This window comes from Palaemon carinicauda, chromosome 37 (genome assembly GCF_036898095.1).
Source record: "Palaemon carinicauda isolate YSFRI2023 chromosome 37, ASM3689809v2, whole genome shotgun sequence".
Lineage (NCBI taxonomy): Eukaryota > Metazoa > Arthropoda > Malacostraca > Decapoda > Palaemonidae > Palaemon > Palaemon carinicauda.
In genome coordinates, this window is record NC_090761.1 from 58,804,894 (window position 1) to 58,821,549 (window position 16,656).

Consider the following 16,656-nt stretch of genomic DNA (forward strand, 5'->3'; position numbering starts at 1 on the left):
GAATCCAGACCCTCCTCCGTCACGTCGCCCTAGGGCACATGATGTCAGGGGCATCGCCACGTCCCTGGCCTTCAAGAGAAACTTCTCTGTGACGCAGGTTCTACAAGCTGGAGTCTGGAAGCGTCAGACGACCTTCACAGCCCACTACCTGCAGGCTCCTTAATGGACAGCTAGCAGAGGGTTGAGGGCACTGTTACCCGGTTTTAGTCTGCGTGAATGAAAGACTATGTCTGGCCCTTACTTCTTTCTTCATCCTCCCCTCTCTTGGGGAATGCAGCATCCTGGGTCTCTGCATAGATGACCTCAAACCTCTGCAGGTAAACCATGCTTCCTTGTGTTCCTAGTATTAAGTACAATACTGTCGCGTCCCCCATACCCTGACGAGGTGGTATGGGGACGTCCTAGCCTAGAATTCCATATAAAGGACTTCAGGTCAACTTCCTAGGACGAGTCACACTTCATCTCTTCACACACACACTTATGTAGGCCGCTCATTTCTTGCATAGCAATAAACTTGTGAGGTGCAGGGGTTCTTTTTTTCGAAGTGCTGCGCACTCTGATTCTGAGTCCCCGGGTAAGCCAAAGCCAGTAAGGCTGGGGACTTTCCACCCTGCCTAAGAGTAAGTCACCCTATGTAAATACCCTCTTAACGAGAGAATGCCTTGATGAAGTCATCGTGCTTCAGCACGGCATATCATTCCCATGCTGAAGGCTTGTGACGGGCAAGAGGGCCCTCGAACTGGGGAATTTCTTTTTCTCAGTTTGACTCTAAATTTCTCTCATACTTTTTCTATTACTTTTTATTGCTTATTCCTCCTTCATAATTATTAGCTGTCTCCAACCTTGCTGTCAAAACTCTCTTACCCATTTCACTGTCCAGGTTTTTTAGAGGGGATATTGTATCCAGGATTGGTTTTTATTTCAAAATCAATTGTGGTAGCTGTGGTGGTCTTGCCAACTGCCCGAAAATGTTTGGACACCTAGGAGTGTCAGTATTCCCATACTGGCATGCGGAACTATCTCGTAGGAAAATTTGGCCTTCGGATTCCAGGGGTTGGCGATTTCATAGAGATAGGACTCTCGGCATTCTGTCCGGTTTGCCTGCCACTATGATTAGAGTGGGGATGATTGTATTCTTGAAATGCTCTCAGTCCCATCAAGCGGGTTTGGCATACACTTGAGCCACTCTAATCATGGTGGTACCATCCCTTTGTGGTAGGGTAGGGAGTGGACATTTGGTAAGCAGCTTTTGCAGGTGTCATTGGTGGAGAAATTAATTCCAGGAAAGGCTAACGGTGTCTTCTTTGGAATTTCAGTCTTAATATTTTCTCTCCCTTAAACTTTATTTTTTTCCATTGTTTTTTTTCATTGTTATTATGACCCCTTCCCTCCCAGAAAATAATTAATGAGTAAACTTAATGTTCCCCGTACCCCTGGATCAAATGGCGAATCCCAGACACCGTTGACGACTTCTGCTTGTTTAAGTAAGGAAAGCTCTGTTGACCTCGGCAATAAAAAGGATTCCTCCAACAATACTTCTCTGACCAGTGTAGTTAAAGACAATTTATTGGCACTGGTGGAAAATAATTCTTGTAATAACAGTAATACTTTACTCTCTCATTACCAGATCCAACAAAAAATCTGAAAATTCTCCACTTAAAAAACATACCAATTGGTTGTAGCTATGACATAATTCATGAAGCCTTCTGTAGATTTGGGGCAATCAAAGAAATTTTAATGGAGCTTAATGGTAGTAAAGGCTTTTGGGAAGCTTGGGTATCATTTTCAAGTTTTGAGATTGCTTTAGAAGCAAATAAGAATTTAGAGAGCATAAAAATTGACAATTGTTTGATTTCTGGGGCTCTATGTGATAAAGCACCAAGACACCTAAAGGTATATAAACCAGAAGAATGGATGGAATAAGAAATAGAGCATAGACTTCCAGAAGTAAGAACCCCCAAGCCCCCAACATGGATAATTGCATCTGGGAAGATAGATAATTATAACTATTATAAGATTAGTAAATTTATACAAAAAAAAGTTGGTTTAATTAAAAGTAAGGATATTAGCAGATACGGTAAGCAATCTGTTTTGATTAATGCAAAATCAGATACTCAAGCTCACATGCTTTCTGGCATGAAGATTGCAGAAATTGATCCTATTAAGGATATTAAACCACATATGAGCTTCAGCTATGGTAAAGGAGTAGTTTTTGATAAAGATCTATATGAATTTTCAGAACCAGAAATTCTGGACATGTGCCCTGCTAATGTTTGGAAAGTAAGTAAGATCCCTCATACAAGCATGGTAGTTTTAACATTTGAAACCCCTGTTATACCAGATCATATAATTATTGAGAATGAAAGAGTACGTGTTCGAGAATATAAACCTAGGCCTTTACAATGCTTTAATTGTTTCAAGTACGGTCATCCTTCCCGGTACTGCAATAATACGAAGATCTGTATTAACTGTTCTTTGCTAGAACATGGCCAATGCAACAGAGATACAACCTGTGCAAACTGTAAAGATCATCATAAATCAAATGATAAAAGATGTAGAGAATACAAGAAAGAAGAAGCTGCAATCTTGAAAGCAAATGCTGAACATACAAGTCCTAGGTTATGCAAAGCATTTACTCAATCGGCAACTTAATTTTGCTCGCGCGGTTAAGATGCCACCAAAAGATTATAATCCCTACCCCTTACTACCACAGGGGGACCAGTGGTAGCATCTGGCCCGTCAGGTGCATCTCCCTTAGTGGTAGTAGCCCAGCCATCTGGGTCAAGTGCTCAGCCTATAAAAGCCAGAGCACAAACCTCCAAAGAGGTCAATACGGTTTCCAACACACCAAAAGTAATGTCACCGATAGGAGCATCTCCCCTAGAGATAGTAGCCCAGCCTTCTGGGTTAAGTGCTCGAACTGTTGAAGTTCTAGCACAATCTTCCAAGGAAGCCAATGTGGCTTCCACCACCTTAAATGTATTGTCTCAGGCAGAATCTCTACCTGATTTGATGGAGACTGGAAAACAAGATCTTCCAAAGAGGAAAAGGTCCGCATCATCCTCACCTTCATCTAAGTCAGGTAAGTGCCCTACTGCTCATGATCCTAAGGTTGACTTGTATAAAGATCCTAGAAAGAAAGAAAAGAAAAGTGGTGGCCTAGTAAAGCCTTCCATCTCCAGGCCTTACATAGCTTCATCTGAAAAGTCCCAAAAGACAAATGAGACAAAGAAAAATAATAACAAAAGATAATGTCTATCATCCAGTGGAATTGCAGAGGTCTTAAGTACTAGCATTGAGCAAATAAAAACTTTAACCAGGGACTCAGACACGAAGGTAATTTGTCTACAGGAAACCAAGATCAGTGACAAACCATTCAATCCTGGACTCAATTATCATTTTTGTAGATCCCCTCCTTTGCAAGCTGCAAGAGCTCAAGTTGGTACAGGTTTTATTATTCACAAATCTGTAAAATTTGAAACAATCCTACTCAATACACCACTACAGGCATCTGCAGTTAGAACTCATATCGGGAAAAAAATTACTTTATGCTCGCTATATATTGAACCATCCTTAGAACTTTTCCTCTTAGATCATGCTGGTAATCCAAGAAGGCTTAGACTTTCTGACCTCCAAGACCTGATCAATCAGCTTCCTGCCCCTTTTATTTTAATGGGTGATTTTAATGCAAAGCATACTTTATGGGGTTGAAATGTGTGCGATAGATGTGGTAATCTTGTTGAAGAATTAATCGACAACAATGATGTAATACTAATGAATGATGGTTCTCCAACTAGGAAGATGTATTCCACAACTCTACATCAGCCATTTATTTGTCAATCTGTTCCTCATCCATTTGATTGGACTACCTTTGGTCAGCAAATGAACAGCTACATGGCAGTGACCATTGGCCCATAATGTTAAATTATGTCCATAATCTTCCCTCTCAGTGTCCACCAAAATGGAAGATAGACGAGGCAGACTGGGCAGCTTATGAAAACTGTTCACACACCGATAAAGAGTATGATGAATTTACATCTCCAGTGCATGCCTATCAAAATCTTGAAAATATTATTGATGATAATGCTAGCAAGTATATACCTAAAACATGCGGTTTACCTCATCGCTCTGTAGTTCCTTGGTGGAGTAAAGAATGTGCCAACGCAAGAAAAGTGACCCGAACTTGCTTCAGAAGATACCTGAGAACAAACTGTGTAGCAGATAGAATAGCGTACCTCAGGGCCTGTGCCAAACAAAAAAGAACTTTTAAAAAAGCAAAGAGAGCATCTTGGAAGAAATATATATCTAATATTAATACCAAAACTCCTTCAAAGGAAATATGGGACAAGATTGGAAAACTTCAAGGTAAATTCGTCCCTAAGCCTCTACCAATATTAAGGGAAAATAATAGATATATATCTGACCCCAAAGATGTAGCAGAGGTTCTTGCTAAGCACTTTGCCCATGTATCAAGTGCTGACAACTATTCCCCAGCATTTTAACAAATTAGAGCATCAACATCTGTTGTTCCTCCTGCTTTTTCAAATACTGAAGCTTTTAACCTGCCTTTTAGTATGGAGGAGATGCAAAATGCTATCTCTAGCTCTTCTTTAACTGCTCCAGGTGAGGATGGCATCCGGTATGAAATGATATCACATCTTCCAGTGGATACCAAGGAATTTTTATTAGAAACCTTTAATGGTCTATGGGCTTCCCATACATCTCCTGATTCCTGGCATACTTCAATTGTAATTCCAGGCCACAAGTCTGGTAAAGACCCAGAACTGCCATCTAGTTATAGGCCCATATCCTTGACCAGTTGCATATGCAAACTATTTGAGAGAATGATCAACAACAGACTTGTGTGGTATCTAGAATAAAAAATCTTTTATCTAATAGGCAGTTTGGTTTTAGGAAGAACCAAAGTACTCTAGACCCTTTGCTGATGTTATCAAGGGAAATTTCAAATGCCTTTTCTAACCAAAACCAGGTGGTGGGTGTCTTTTTTTACCTCAAAAAGGCATATAACACTACCTTGAGGGGTGGTATTTTAAAGCAATTGGCCTCATGGGGTATAGGAGGACATATGTTCTCTTTTATTGAAGAATTTTTATCAAACCGCTCAATTGAAGTGAGAGTAGGGTCAGAACTATCTTCATCCTACATGCAAGAAGAAGGTGTCCCCCAAGGCAGCGTATTGAGTGTGACCTTGTTTGCTGTTGCTATTAATAGTCTCATGAGTCACATACCTCCTGGCATACAAGGAGCACTATTTGTCGATGACTTTGCAATTTATTGTAGTGGATCATCTGCACTATAAGCATGCCAAAATCTTCAAATTGCAATAAATGCTGCTTCCGCATGGGCAAATTCTCGTGGATTCATGTTTTCTCCTCAGAAGACCAAAGCCATTCGCTTTACTCGTACTCGTAAAAGGGAAGAGATCCCCACCCTTTTCTTAAATAATTGCCTTTTGCCATATGAGGATAATGTCAAGTTTCTTGGAGTAATTTTCAACAAGAAAATGACATTTGGTCCCCATATAAATGACCTATCTATCAGGGTTAAGAAGTTGCTGAACATTCTGAAAGTGGTATCGCATTTTGATTGGGGTGCTGATAGAACAACTTTGCTTAGAATTTATACATCTTTGTGTCTGAGCAAGTTAGACTATGCATGCCAAATATATGGGTCAGCTACAAAGACTTTACTTGGAAAACTTGACATTGTTCACAATGCTGGGCTTCGCATCTGCACAGGTGCTTACACAACATCTCCCATTGACAGTCTTTATGTTGATTCTGGCATACCTCCCCTTTCCATTCGCAGAGAGGAGTTGAGTTTGAGGCTTTTAGCTAGGTCCCTTGCTGTGAGAAACAATCCTAACTGTAAATATGTTAGGGCGCCTTTAGATCGGGCTCTTAACAGATCTAGAGTGCCTAAGCCTTTGGAAGTACAGCTGAAAAATGATGCTAGAGAAGTAGGCTTGTTAACAGCACAGATAGCAGAGGTAGGATATCCCAAGTCTCCTCCTTGGTGTAATCCACCTGTTAAAGTATGTTTTACGGCAGGAGGGAAAAATACCTTACCTAGTAGGGTAATGAAAAGTGAGTTTTTAAATCATGCTGCTCAACATCATGGGAAACATGTTTTTACAGATGGCTCCAAATCGGCTGCAGGAGTTGGAAGTGCAGCTGTGGTGGGGGTTATTGTTATTAGAAGGAAACTCCCATCCTCTTGTTCAATATTTACTGCTGAGCTGTACGCAATAATTCTCGCAGTCCAACATATTTTTAAAAATGGCAACCAAAATGGTTTTTATACAATTTTTACGGATTCAAATACTGTAGTGTTTTACTCTCATTAAAACAAATTATGCCCGGCCATCATCTAGTACAAGAGGTGCAGGACTGGTTAGTGCTTCTGCAGTCTAGGAAGAGTATCAGTGTTCACTTCTGTTGGGTCCCTGCCCATGTTGGGGTGGATGCAAATGAACAAGTAGATAAGGCAGCGAAGGAAGCTTCAGGGCTAAGTAATCCATCCCCCTTGAGTATTCCTTACAAAGATCTTAAAAGTGAGATTCATCTTTACTGTAAAAATAAGTGGCAAGCTCGATGGTCTGAACTGACCACCAATACAAAATTGAAACAAATCCACCCATTGGTGGATAAATGGTCATCTTGTAATTCTACAAGTAGGAGGGATACCATTATTTTAACTAGGCTGCGTATTAGCCATACACATGCAACGCACAATTATTTAATGAAGAGTGGGGAAGGGAGACAGGCCCCTCTTTGTAATACCTGTCAAGTGACAATGGATGTTAAACATATTTTAGTCGATTGTCCTGTTTTTAATCTTCAGAGGAGGACACATTTACTCCAGGACAAACCTTTAAGAGATATACCTGGGGGAAAACTGTAATACCCTGAACATGAGAAAATTTATACAAAGTATTGGGTTATATTACGAGCTTTAATTGATTTTATTAATTTATTTATTTATTTTACCCTTTTAATCCCTATTTATTTCACATCTAGATTTTATTGTATGAAAGTGTTGCGATTTGTATTAAAGGTTAAAATGATACTAAATGGTGTGAGTGTACAGATATGATTGAATGATTTTTGTTATATAGCGCTGAATGGCCTTTGATGCCCCAGTGCTTGGCTTAATGCCTAAATCCTATATTCTATTCAATTCAATTCCCTATGTAAATAGCGTGGTTTGTATTTCGCTTACGGAACAAATGACAAATTCGAAAATAATTTGTATTTTTCCTAACCATACAAACCTTAGCTATTTACACAAATTTGCCCGCCAGCCCTGTCTCCCGAGACAAATCCTACCTCTAAGTGAAGTGAGGCAGCTCACCGGTGTGTGGAGGGGAGAGGGGTAGCTAGCTACCCCTTTCCTACCCCCGTGCTAATTAGCGCGGGGGTAGTTTAACCCTCGTTAAAATCTAATGGCTCTTCACTTCAGCTACGCTGAAAGTAAAACTCATTGTAAATAGCTAAGGTTTGTATGATTAGGAAAAATGCAAATTATCTTCGAATTTGTCATGTTGAAATATGTAAGCAATGACACAGAAATAGAAATTTATTGACCATTTAGAATACAATTTTGCAGCTAAGAAATATTTTCATTCCTGTCATAGTTATTATGTGATTAAAACATGATTTTAATCTGTCTTATATGATAACATATATGAAGTGCATGACAATAACGATACTCATTTTTTAAGGATTTTACAAGGTGGAGAATATCCTGACATTTCAAAAACTAATGTGGACATTTTAGAAGCTTCCTAGATCAGCTTCATTTGTCAATATTTTGTTCCTGGTGAGCTTTACCAAGTGTCAATGCATAAGGGGCTCTAAACTTTAGTCCCAAACGTAAGAACTTCTAAAGCTAAGAACGTGTGTGCAATAAATAGAAAAATATTTGAATAAGTGCAAAACAAAATAAAAGTTTAACTTCCTTTGAAAAGCAATTTTTATGTACAAATAAGTGAAGGAATTCCAGATACTGCACGGTACATATATATACTGTATGAAGGTTAGCTTGATAGTATTAGTCCATGCTTGTACCCTTTCTCGGTGATAATCTGTCACAGATCTGAAGGGAAATCTTTTGCTGCCTTGTGGTCAGTTGATGCGTTTTCCCCAGGCGTCTTCACTTTTTCAGTGAAAACCTTTTCATGCTGGCTTGGAAAAGTATAGGTGGCATAGCTAATAATGTTTCACTGGTGCATGGTTTGGGCTTATGGTCATAACTGGAGGTAGCCTTCTCACAATGTAGGTTAGAGTTTACCTCTACGCCTTCATGGTACTGGCTATTTATCCACATACACAAGGCATTCTCCATCTTGATAACTGCATTCTCCCTCATTATTGGTTTATGATTAGCACTTTGCTGGGTACTTGCGCTTCTGGTGGCGCAGTTGTTTAGTGCCTTTTTTATATATATATACAGTACTGCTTGTACAGTACTCTGGTTCATATGAAGCATTTGGCCCACAGAAACAAAAGATATACAGTACCTTCTCTATGTTGGTTCAGTACCTGTATTTTGTGTTTCAAGGACATCATATTCTTTTACCACTTAGGGAAAGCAGGGAGACATAAGTTGGAAATGAGGAGCGAAGAGACGATGCACTCACAGGATGTTTATGGTACGGCTGGTGAAACAAGACTGAGGCAGTTTGAGTGTGGCATGATGCTTCCTGTGGGATAGGTAAAGCAAAACGAGGATGTGAGGAAGCTTACCAAGCATGGTAGATACCAAGCGCAATGATTTTTGCTGTAACATGTCCGCTAAGAATTTTAACAATACAATTTAATTTATTTCAAGTGCTTGCATTAGAAAGTGAGAGTTGTATACCTGTACAACATTTCATATTATTTTGAAATTACAGCCCAATAGCAACATTGAATCATAATTCAACTACTATTTGAAGTAGCATAATTCAATTCCTATTTAAAGTGGGTTGAGGCAAGGAATGCATGAGAGGAGCAAGACATATTTAAAGACATACACACTAATGGGAATAAAATATGCCTGACAACTGAAATGTAAACAAATTATTTTGGAAAAATAAACATTTGTGTGAAAGGCAAGTATTTCATCACCAATTTTGTGATAGCCAAGTGATTAGATTTTAAGAAATTATTTTCATGCACAGGTCTTCTATTGGATTACTGTACTGCCTTATTAACCCTATCTTATGGAACTCTCTTAACATTTCTTAAAAAGTATTCTATTTTGAGTTCCCGGTACACATCTCCATCAGCCCTGGACTAGCAGAAGGTGACACATCTTATTTAATTGAAGGTCCTATTTCTGTAGACTAACTTAACCTTATTTATAAAAAAAAAAAAAAAACATAGCAGTGTTTCCTACAGTGATAAGTCCTAAGCTTGTTGTCAGAATCATTATTAGCTATACAGTATTGGATAAAAGGTAGTTCTTGGTAAGTACATTGTCTTTATCCGTGTTTTTAATGTTCTTAACCTCCACCTGCCCTAGCAGGTAAGGAATCCTTCTTACAATAGGCTACCTACCTTAAACTCTACACTTGCTTAAAATTTTCCATATATGTAATACACCTTTTTAGTACAATATTGGTTATGTGTTCTGTGATCAGTGCTGCAATGTACATACTGTACTGTGTTTGTACATGTGTACATATTGTACTGTGTTTATACATGTACTGTTCACTGTGCACAAGAATTATGCTGTACAAGTACAGTAAAATAAGAACACACTTCAGTAACTTTATATTCTTTAAAAAAGTGTAAAACTGTACTGTACAAGGTAAGACAATTCATCACCACACTTGTACTGTACTGTATACTAATACTGTACCAATGCATTTACAACAAAACACTGTTGTTCATATCTAACATCACTCACTGATACTGTATGGTGTATTACTGTAATGTGGGTACAGTACTATCACTACAGTACAGTTTAGTTAGCTAAGGTACAGTATACAGTCTGTACTTGACTTATCACTTGTAAGTGATGGCTGTCTTGTGTAGCCGTCTTTATCAACTCACTAACACATAGCCTATAATTATTGTACTATTTGCTATACAGTATTTCATATACAGTACTACTGTTGTTAATATAACAACAACACCAATTCAAAATTAATATACTAACAGAATGAAAATTAAAAGAAAAAGTAAGAGTACGACACTACTAACTATTAATGTACAAAGTTCTATGCAGCAATTGTGAAGCATTTTGCAACTCTTGAGCTGTCTACAGTTTGGCGTGTGGGTTAGGGGACTGTACGTTTCACATTTTATGCTAAAATCACTCTAAACATTCTATGTTTGTACAGGTTTTTGCATCACTTTTTTATACTACAGTTTGATACTGCACAGAATGACTGAAGTGGGAAATGCACACCCAGTGAGAGGCGATGTGTGAGTGAGGCAGAGTCAGTGATAGATGGGTTGTTGGGCTGTGTGTAGAGGGAAACAAAGCGAAGCAGGCCGGGTGAAAAGAATCCCGGTCGGTTTGAGTTCGGGTCTCAAGAGTACTTATTGCGAATTGGGGAATTTTTATTTAATAGGTTATACAGTTCTCTGTACATGTATTGTGAATGACTGAATCTATGAAGATAGAACCCGTAAACATAGAGGGCTTACTGTATTAAGCACTCTACTGTGTAATGCTGTTCAAAATGGTATACAGTAGTGTAATGTATAGTATTTAAAAAGTACATGTTGTTTATGATAGTGTACAACAGACATTACTATTTCTTTAGCACAATTTTATTTTCCATTTAAATGGGCATATTCAACATATTGAAACATTTTATACATTAATAAAGTAATGGTATTATCAGTTGCATATTATAGTATATGTTCTTTCTGTATACTGTACTGCACAGTACACTACTGTATACTATATTGTACAGTATTATAAATTATAGTGCTTAGTTCTGCACTTGTACAGCATAATGTTTGTGCATAGTGTACTGTAAATGTACAAATACAGTATGCACATTGCAGTACTGTTCGCAGAGCTCATGTCATATACAGTACTGTACGGAAGAAGTATATTATACATAGGGAAACTTTTGAATAAGCGGAGAGTTTAGGTAGCATATTATAATCAGGATTTCTTACCCGCTGAGGCAGGCGGAGGCTAAGAATGTTACAGACATGGATAAGGTCAGTGTAATTTCCAGGGGCTACCTTTTATCCAATGTACTTAATAATGATTTAAACAAGAGGCTTAGGATTTATCACTGTAATGTTATACGAATGAAAGAATTCACTTAGAGCCCGCTGAAGCATGAAACTCCTGCCTCCACCTTTCATAAGTCAGCATATCAACATTCTGTAACTGCAAGCAGTTTGTCTGGTATGGAAAGCTTTCCAAGAACAGATGATGAGTCACTCGCTAGTGTTGAAGAGCGACATCACAAGAATTTTAGTATTCAGTCAGCCCTCCTTATTTGTGGGAATTAGGTAACAGGGACAGGTGTGAAGATTGAGAATCCACTAATGCTTGCTGTTCGAGGGTGGGTCAACTCAACCTACCAACCCACTGACCATTGCCTACACGCAGACAACTAAGACACTAGGTAACCCATTGTATTGTTTTCACATGGTTTCTATCACAGTTTAAGTATTATACTGTATTTCAATAAGAACACTTCATTAACTTTATATTCTTTAAAAAAAGTGTAGTACTGTACATTTGTAAATACAGTACACAGTAAAACAACTCATTGCCACACTTGTATTGTACTGTGTACTAATACTAATACTGGTTATTAACAACAAAACTCTGTTCTTCCAATCTAACAACAATCCTAGGTAGTAGGTTGGTCAGGGCCCCAGGCACCCATTGAGATACTACTGCTAGAGAGTTAGAGGTTCTTTGATAGGGCAGGCAGTATTAAATTGGATCCTCCTCTCTGATTATGGTTCATTTTCCTTTTGTCTACACATGTGCAGAATAGTCTGGCCTATTCTTTACAGATTCTCATTTGTCATCACACCTGACAACACAGATTACCAAATAATTCTTCTTCACCCAAGGTTTTAACTACTGCTCTGTAATTGTTCAGTGGCCACTTTCCTCTTGGTAAGGGTAGGAGAGACTCTTTAGCTATGGTAAGCAGCTCTTCTAGGAGATGGACACTCCAAAATCAAACCATTGTTCTCTTGTCTAGGGTAGTTCCATAACCTCTTCACAATGGTCTTCCACTATTTAGGGTTAGAGTTCTCTTGCTGGAGGGTACATTCGGGCACACTATTCTATCTTATTTCTCTTCCTCTAGTTTTGTTAAAGTTTTTATAGTTTATATTGGAAATATTTATTTTAATGTTGTTACTGTTCTTAAATTATTTTTTTGGGTGAGATAGCCATGGCGTCCTGATGGAAGGTTCCTTTTTGGTAGCTTCCTTGGGTATAATACTACTAAGATATTCCCAGAGAATTTAACCACAGGTTATCACAGAATTCTAACTTCTGGAGCGAGTATCTCAAAGGTTTCCCTTTAAGACATCGTAAATCAACAGGGGACGCATGTCTAAACGCGCCACATAGCTATCTTCACCCCGAACAGAGTTAATGCTTCGGTGTGTAAGGGTAGAGAATAGCTGGGAGCCGTTCCACAGCCAATCTCACTCGTGGCTACTACTGATTCTCGAGACGTAAACAAACGGGCGCCATTGCTCAAATGACGTCACGCCCGTCTTCATCCTTTGCTTAGTAGCTGCCCTACTTAGACGGATTTTCCCTGTGCTCCTTTTATCGAGTTGCATCTACGTTATGTCGTTACCTTCAGCCTCACCATCTTCTGGAAAGTTGAGTACAAGGTTCCAGTATTGTTTAGTTAAGCTCTGGCCGTAAAGTAAATATTACTTTTCGAGATAATTGCTGTTTTGTGGCAGAGCTGTGCCTCTACCGGACCCGCCATTTTATGGCGTCGTTGTTGTTATGCATGCCTTATTTAGTTAGCCACAACAACGCTTCCGGCCTTATTTACTAATCGAATACATTAGTTTATTTAGTCTTCATAGCTAGGAACTTTTATATCGTGCTTCGACGCTTTTTATCGGTCATCGATTGACCTCATACCAGTCGGCTTCTATAGCCCCCAGGCCAGAGCGCCTGTACATAAGTGTTCATGCATGATTTTATTAGTGATCCTAGACTAAGTTATGAAGATAGGGGCATTATTTTACAATACTTTCGACCGTGATGCAATGTTCTTTCGCCTTCAGGGACCATATAGGGGATAGGTTAGTTAGTGTCTCTTTCTAACCTAACCTACTTGTAGGACCCCTATATGCTTCCTTCATCCCCTGCCTCGGCATTCCCTCTAATTAGCCTTGATTCCCTTTCTGAGTAAAGGGATCAAGTGTCTAATGGAGTATTTATCGCCTCTCAGTCCTCCCTATGGGAATGAACCCCCCTTAGGGTTGCGTCCGAGAGTGAGGTTAGGCTAGCCCTACCTCTATGGCTAGGATTAGTCTATGACTATCCTGCGATAGCGATATGTCTTCTACCTTCCCTAGTTCAGGACTTTTAGCCCTGCTCTAGGTTAGGTTAGGAAGGTTTCTCTGTTCCCTGCTGAAACTGTACCCATGCACCGTTTCAGCCGATCTGCCTTATCTTAGGTTAGGGAGTGTCCTCCCTTTCCCTAGTGGCTAAGCTGAAATTTGAACATTCTACAATGGCAGTTAGGAAAACTCTTCAAAACAATTCACCAAATTTATTATAAACATTTCAGAGAAGTAAAAATGCAATAAATTGTCTATTCCGATTGCTTGAAGGTGGTTATAACTAGGGGTAATTTCCAAACTACTTTCAGCTTTTCCAACCTCACCTGTATAAACAACAAAAAGGAATATATCAAAATATAATAAAAGAAAGGAAATTATATAAATCCAATTTGAACAACGTATATATGAATAAATCGTAAATTGCATATATGATCTATATAAACCTAATAAGCCATTACCGATAATGTTGGAAGTGCTCGCCAATGTAAGAAACAGGGAATTTATCCTCGGACTAAGCCACTTCAATTAAACATATGGATAAATGATATCCTGGAAAATGAAATACATTCCGACATCAAACACTGTCCTGAAGCTATAAATATAAGCAATATAATTTTGCATAATGTATTCAATATAACATTCACCCTTCGAATTAAATCTAATATAAAGTCTTACCAATAATATAAATAAGAAAGATGAACGCAGGATGATAACCCAGGACGACCTAGCTTCACCAATTATACCTAAGCGAAAGTATTGTACAAGTAACAAAATTAGTTTAATAGTACACAATATATATATCTATCAGAGAGGAAGGAATTTATTTTTATATTGGTGCTTTGAAGGCTTAAGGCAACGGATAATGATTACCATAAAACATTACGAAACCCCTAACAATGCTTGGTTCTCACCTTTATCCATGCAAGCTATGAGACGAGTCGAATGCCCTCGAAGTTTAAAGTTTCATGCCGAAGGAAGCTCAGAGTCCAAATTAAAGGAAGTTAGTTCATGTCGAATAACTTCGTGAATGTGGAAACACTTGAATCTCGTGATCCAAACATGGTTCAATAAAATAGCAGCACAGCACAAATTCAATGGTAAAAATCTTGTATCACGAATCTAGCAGCTCAAATCTTCGTGCCGAAATACTGCCAGTGAAGATATGGACGGTATGGTATGCTAGGCCAGACTGACTTGGGTATATCCATGAACCTCCCAAGTAAAGAGAAAATGGCGTGATTAGCAGGCTTGTTAGCTAATTACTTAGCTCGTAGTAAGCAAGCAGGACTTAGATGGTACCAAGCATATAAATGTAATTTAACTAGTTATTTTAATAGTTTAAGAGAAAAGTCCTCCTTACTTCAATAAATACATATATAAATATACTAATAAACAAACGTAAGAAATACTAATTTCCGTTTAGTCCACGGAAGAGGATGAAGATTTTTCAAAGGTAAAAAATCTTCATCGCTGTAAATGAACATATGAAATTAGAGCAACATTTTTCTTGTTCTTTCCTCACTTACCGTAGCAGCTTTTCTTTTAGGCCGCGAGGAAATTTTCTTTCTATCAGCACCAGGAACATTCTTATTATCAGTATTACAAACTACATCATCAGTAGTATTAATCTCAAGGAAAGGAATTATTTGACTTGCATGTAACTTACTAATCTTTTTAGTTTTCCCTTTCAGTACAGTTACTTGTGTCACCTCTCCCAAATCATTACTTACAACTTCGCGAACTAATCCTAGGGGATAATTACTCCTTTTAGTATGTTCCTCCTTCACAAGAACTACGTCTCTTGGCTTTATCAATGCATGAGAAACTGGACGATACCTGTCCTTTCGGTCAATAGCTTGATATAATAAATTACCTAAAAACTCATTATGATAAATATTATTAAGATTTTCTTTAACCTTGCACAACCCCTGGTAACTCCTCTCTATGTCTCTGGAACCAAAATCTGGATCTTGTGGAATGCTCTGCAATTCAGGAATCAAATTTAAAGAAGACAGCTCATACCCTCTGATCAAATGTTCAGGGGTGATTGGTTCAGGAAGAGAATCTTTACTATCATTTCTAACAACTTCCTTAAAAGCTATGGGACGTCTATTAGCGAGATGGATCACATTACATACTAAAAATTCAAAATCCGAATAGGATAAAATGTTATTCTTTATTGCTCCAAAAATTAACCTTTTCACCATTTTAACGCACACCTCAACCATAGATCCCAACTGACTAGCACCTTTGGAATATTGTTGAAAGGAAAGAGGGGCAACATTATTTTCTTCAAAATAAAGTAAAGTTTCTGGATCCCTGATAAACGATGTAATAATATTAGCTCAGGCTACAAGCTGCGATCCCTGATCACTAATGCACAACTGAGGGATCCCATACTCCAAACAATGCATCTGAAAAGCTCTTAAAAATTCACTTACATTTAAACTTTTAACTATCTTCATATTAATTGCTCTAGACCAAGTACAAGTCAAACATAATAACCATACTTTATGTGTCCCACCACTAACTTTAACTGAAAATGGACCAAGATAATCTATAAATATATTGGCAAAAGGTACATTAGGTGGATTACAACGGAAATCTCTATAGGAATTCTGATTAAGTTTAATGCTACGACTATTGAACCGACGGCAATGAACACACTGCTTCAAAGCTTTCTTAACAGTAGAAAAATGTTTGGGTATGAAATAATTTCTTCTTAATTCGGTCAATACGGCATAACTACCAGAATGAAGTAATTTATCATGAGCATTCATTATAATAAGTCTTGTGAGATAACTATCATTAGGCAGTAGAATGGGAAACTTGTTATCTTTGTTTAAATACCACTTCTTAAATTTACTTCTTACTCTAAGCAAACCTTGCTCATCAAAAAATATGTTAAACTTTGTCACAATAGAAGGAATGTCTTTAATAGGCCCATTAACTTGACTGAAATATTCAAAAACTTCAGAAAAATATTTCTTCTGCTCAAAAGATATCAATAAATTAAGGGCTTGAACAAAGTAGGGAGTACTAGAATCGTAATTATCACACTTCAACCCTGCTCTAGCTTTCCATTTCTGGACACACATCAAAACTCTCCGATATACTA

At 38.1% G+C, this 16,656-nt stretch overlaps 2 long non-coding RNA genes across 2 annotated transcripts in view; one reads left to right on the forward strand and one right to left on the reverse strand.

Annotated features, from left to right (window-relative positions):
- LOC137629145 (uncharacterized) overlaps positions 1 to 16,656 on the forward strand; it is a 688,047-nt gene that overhangs the window by 32,113 nt on the left and 639,278 nt on the right. The gene's annotated exons all lie outside the window — the stretch shown is intronic.
- LOC137629142 (uncharacterized) lies at positions 13,733 to 15,335 on the reverse strand. The gene is made up of 2 exons (XR_011041453.1): positions 14,450 to 15,335; positions 13,733 to 14,281 (listed from the first exon to the last, which is right to left on the reverse strand). It is a non-coding gene; the product is annotated as an uncharacterized lncRNA (long non-coding RNA).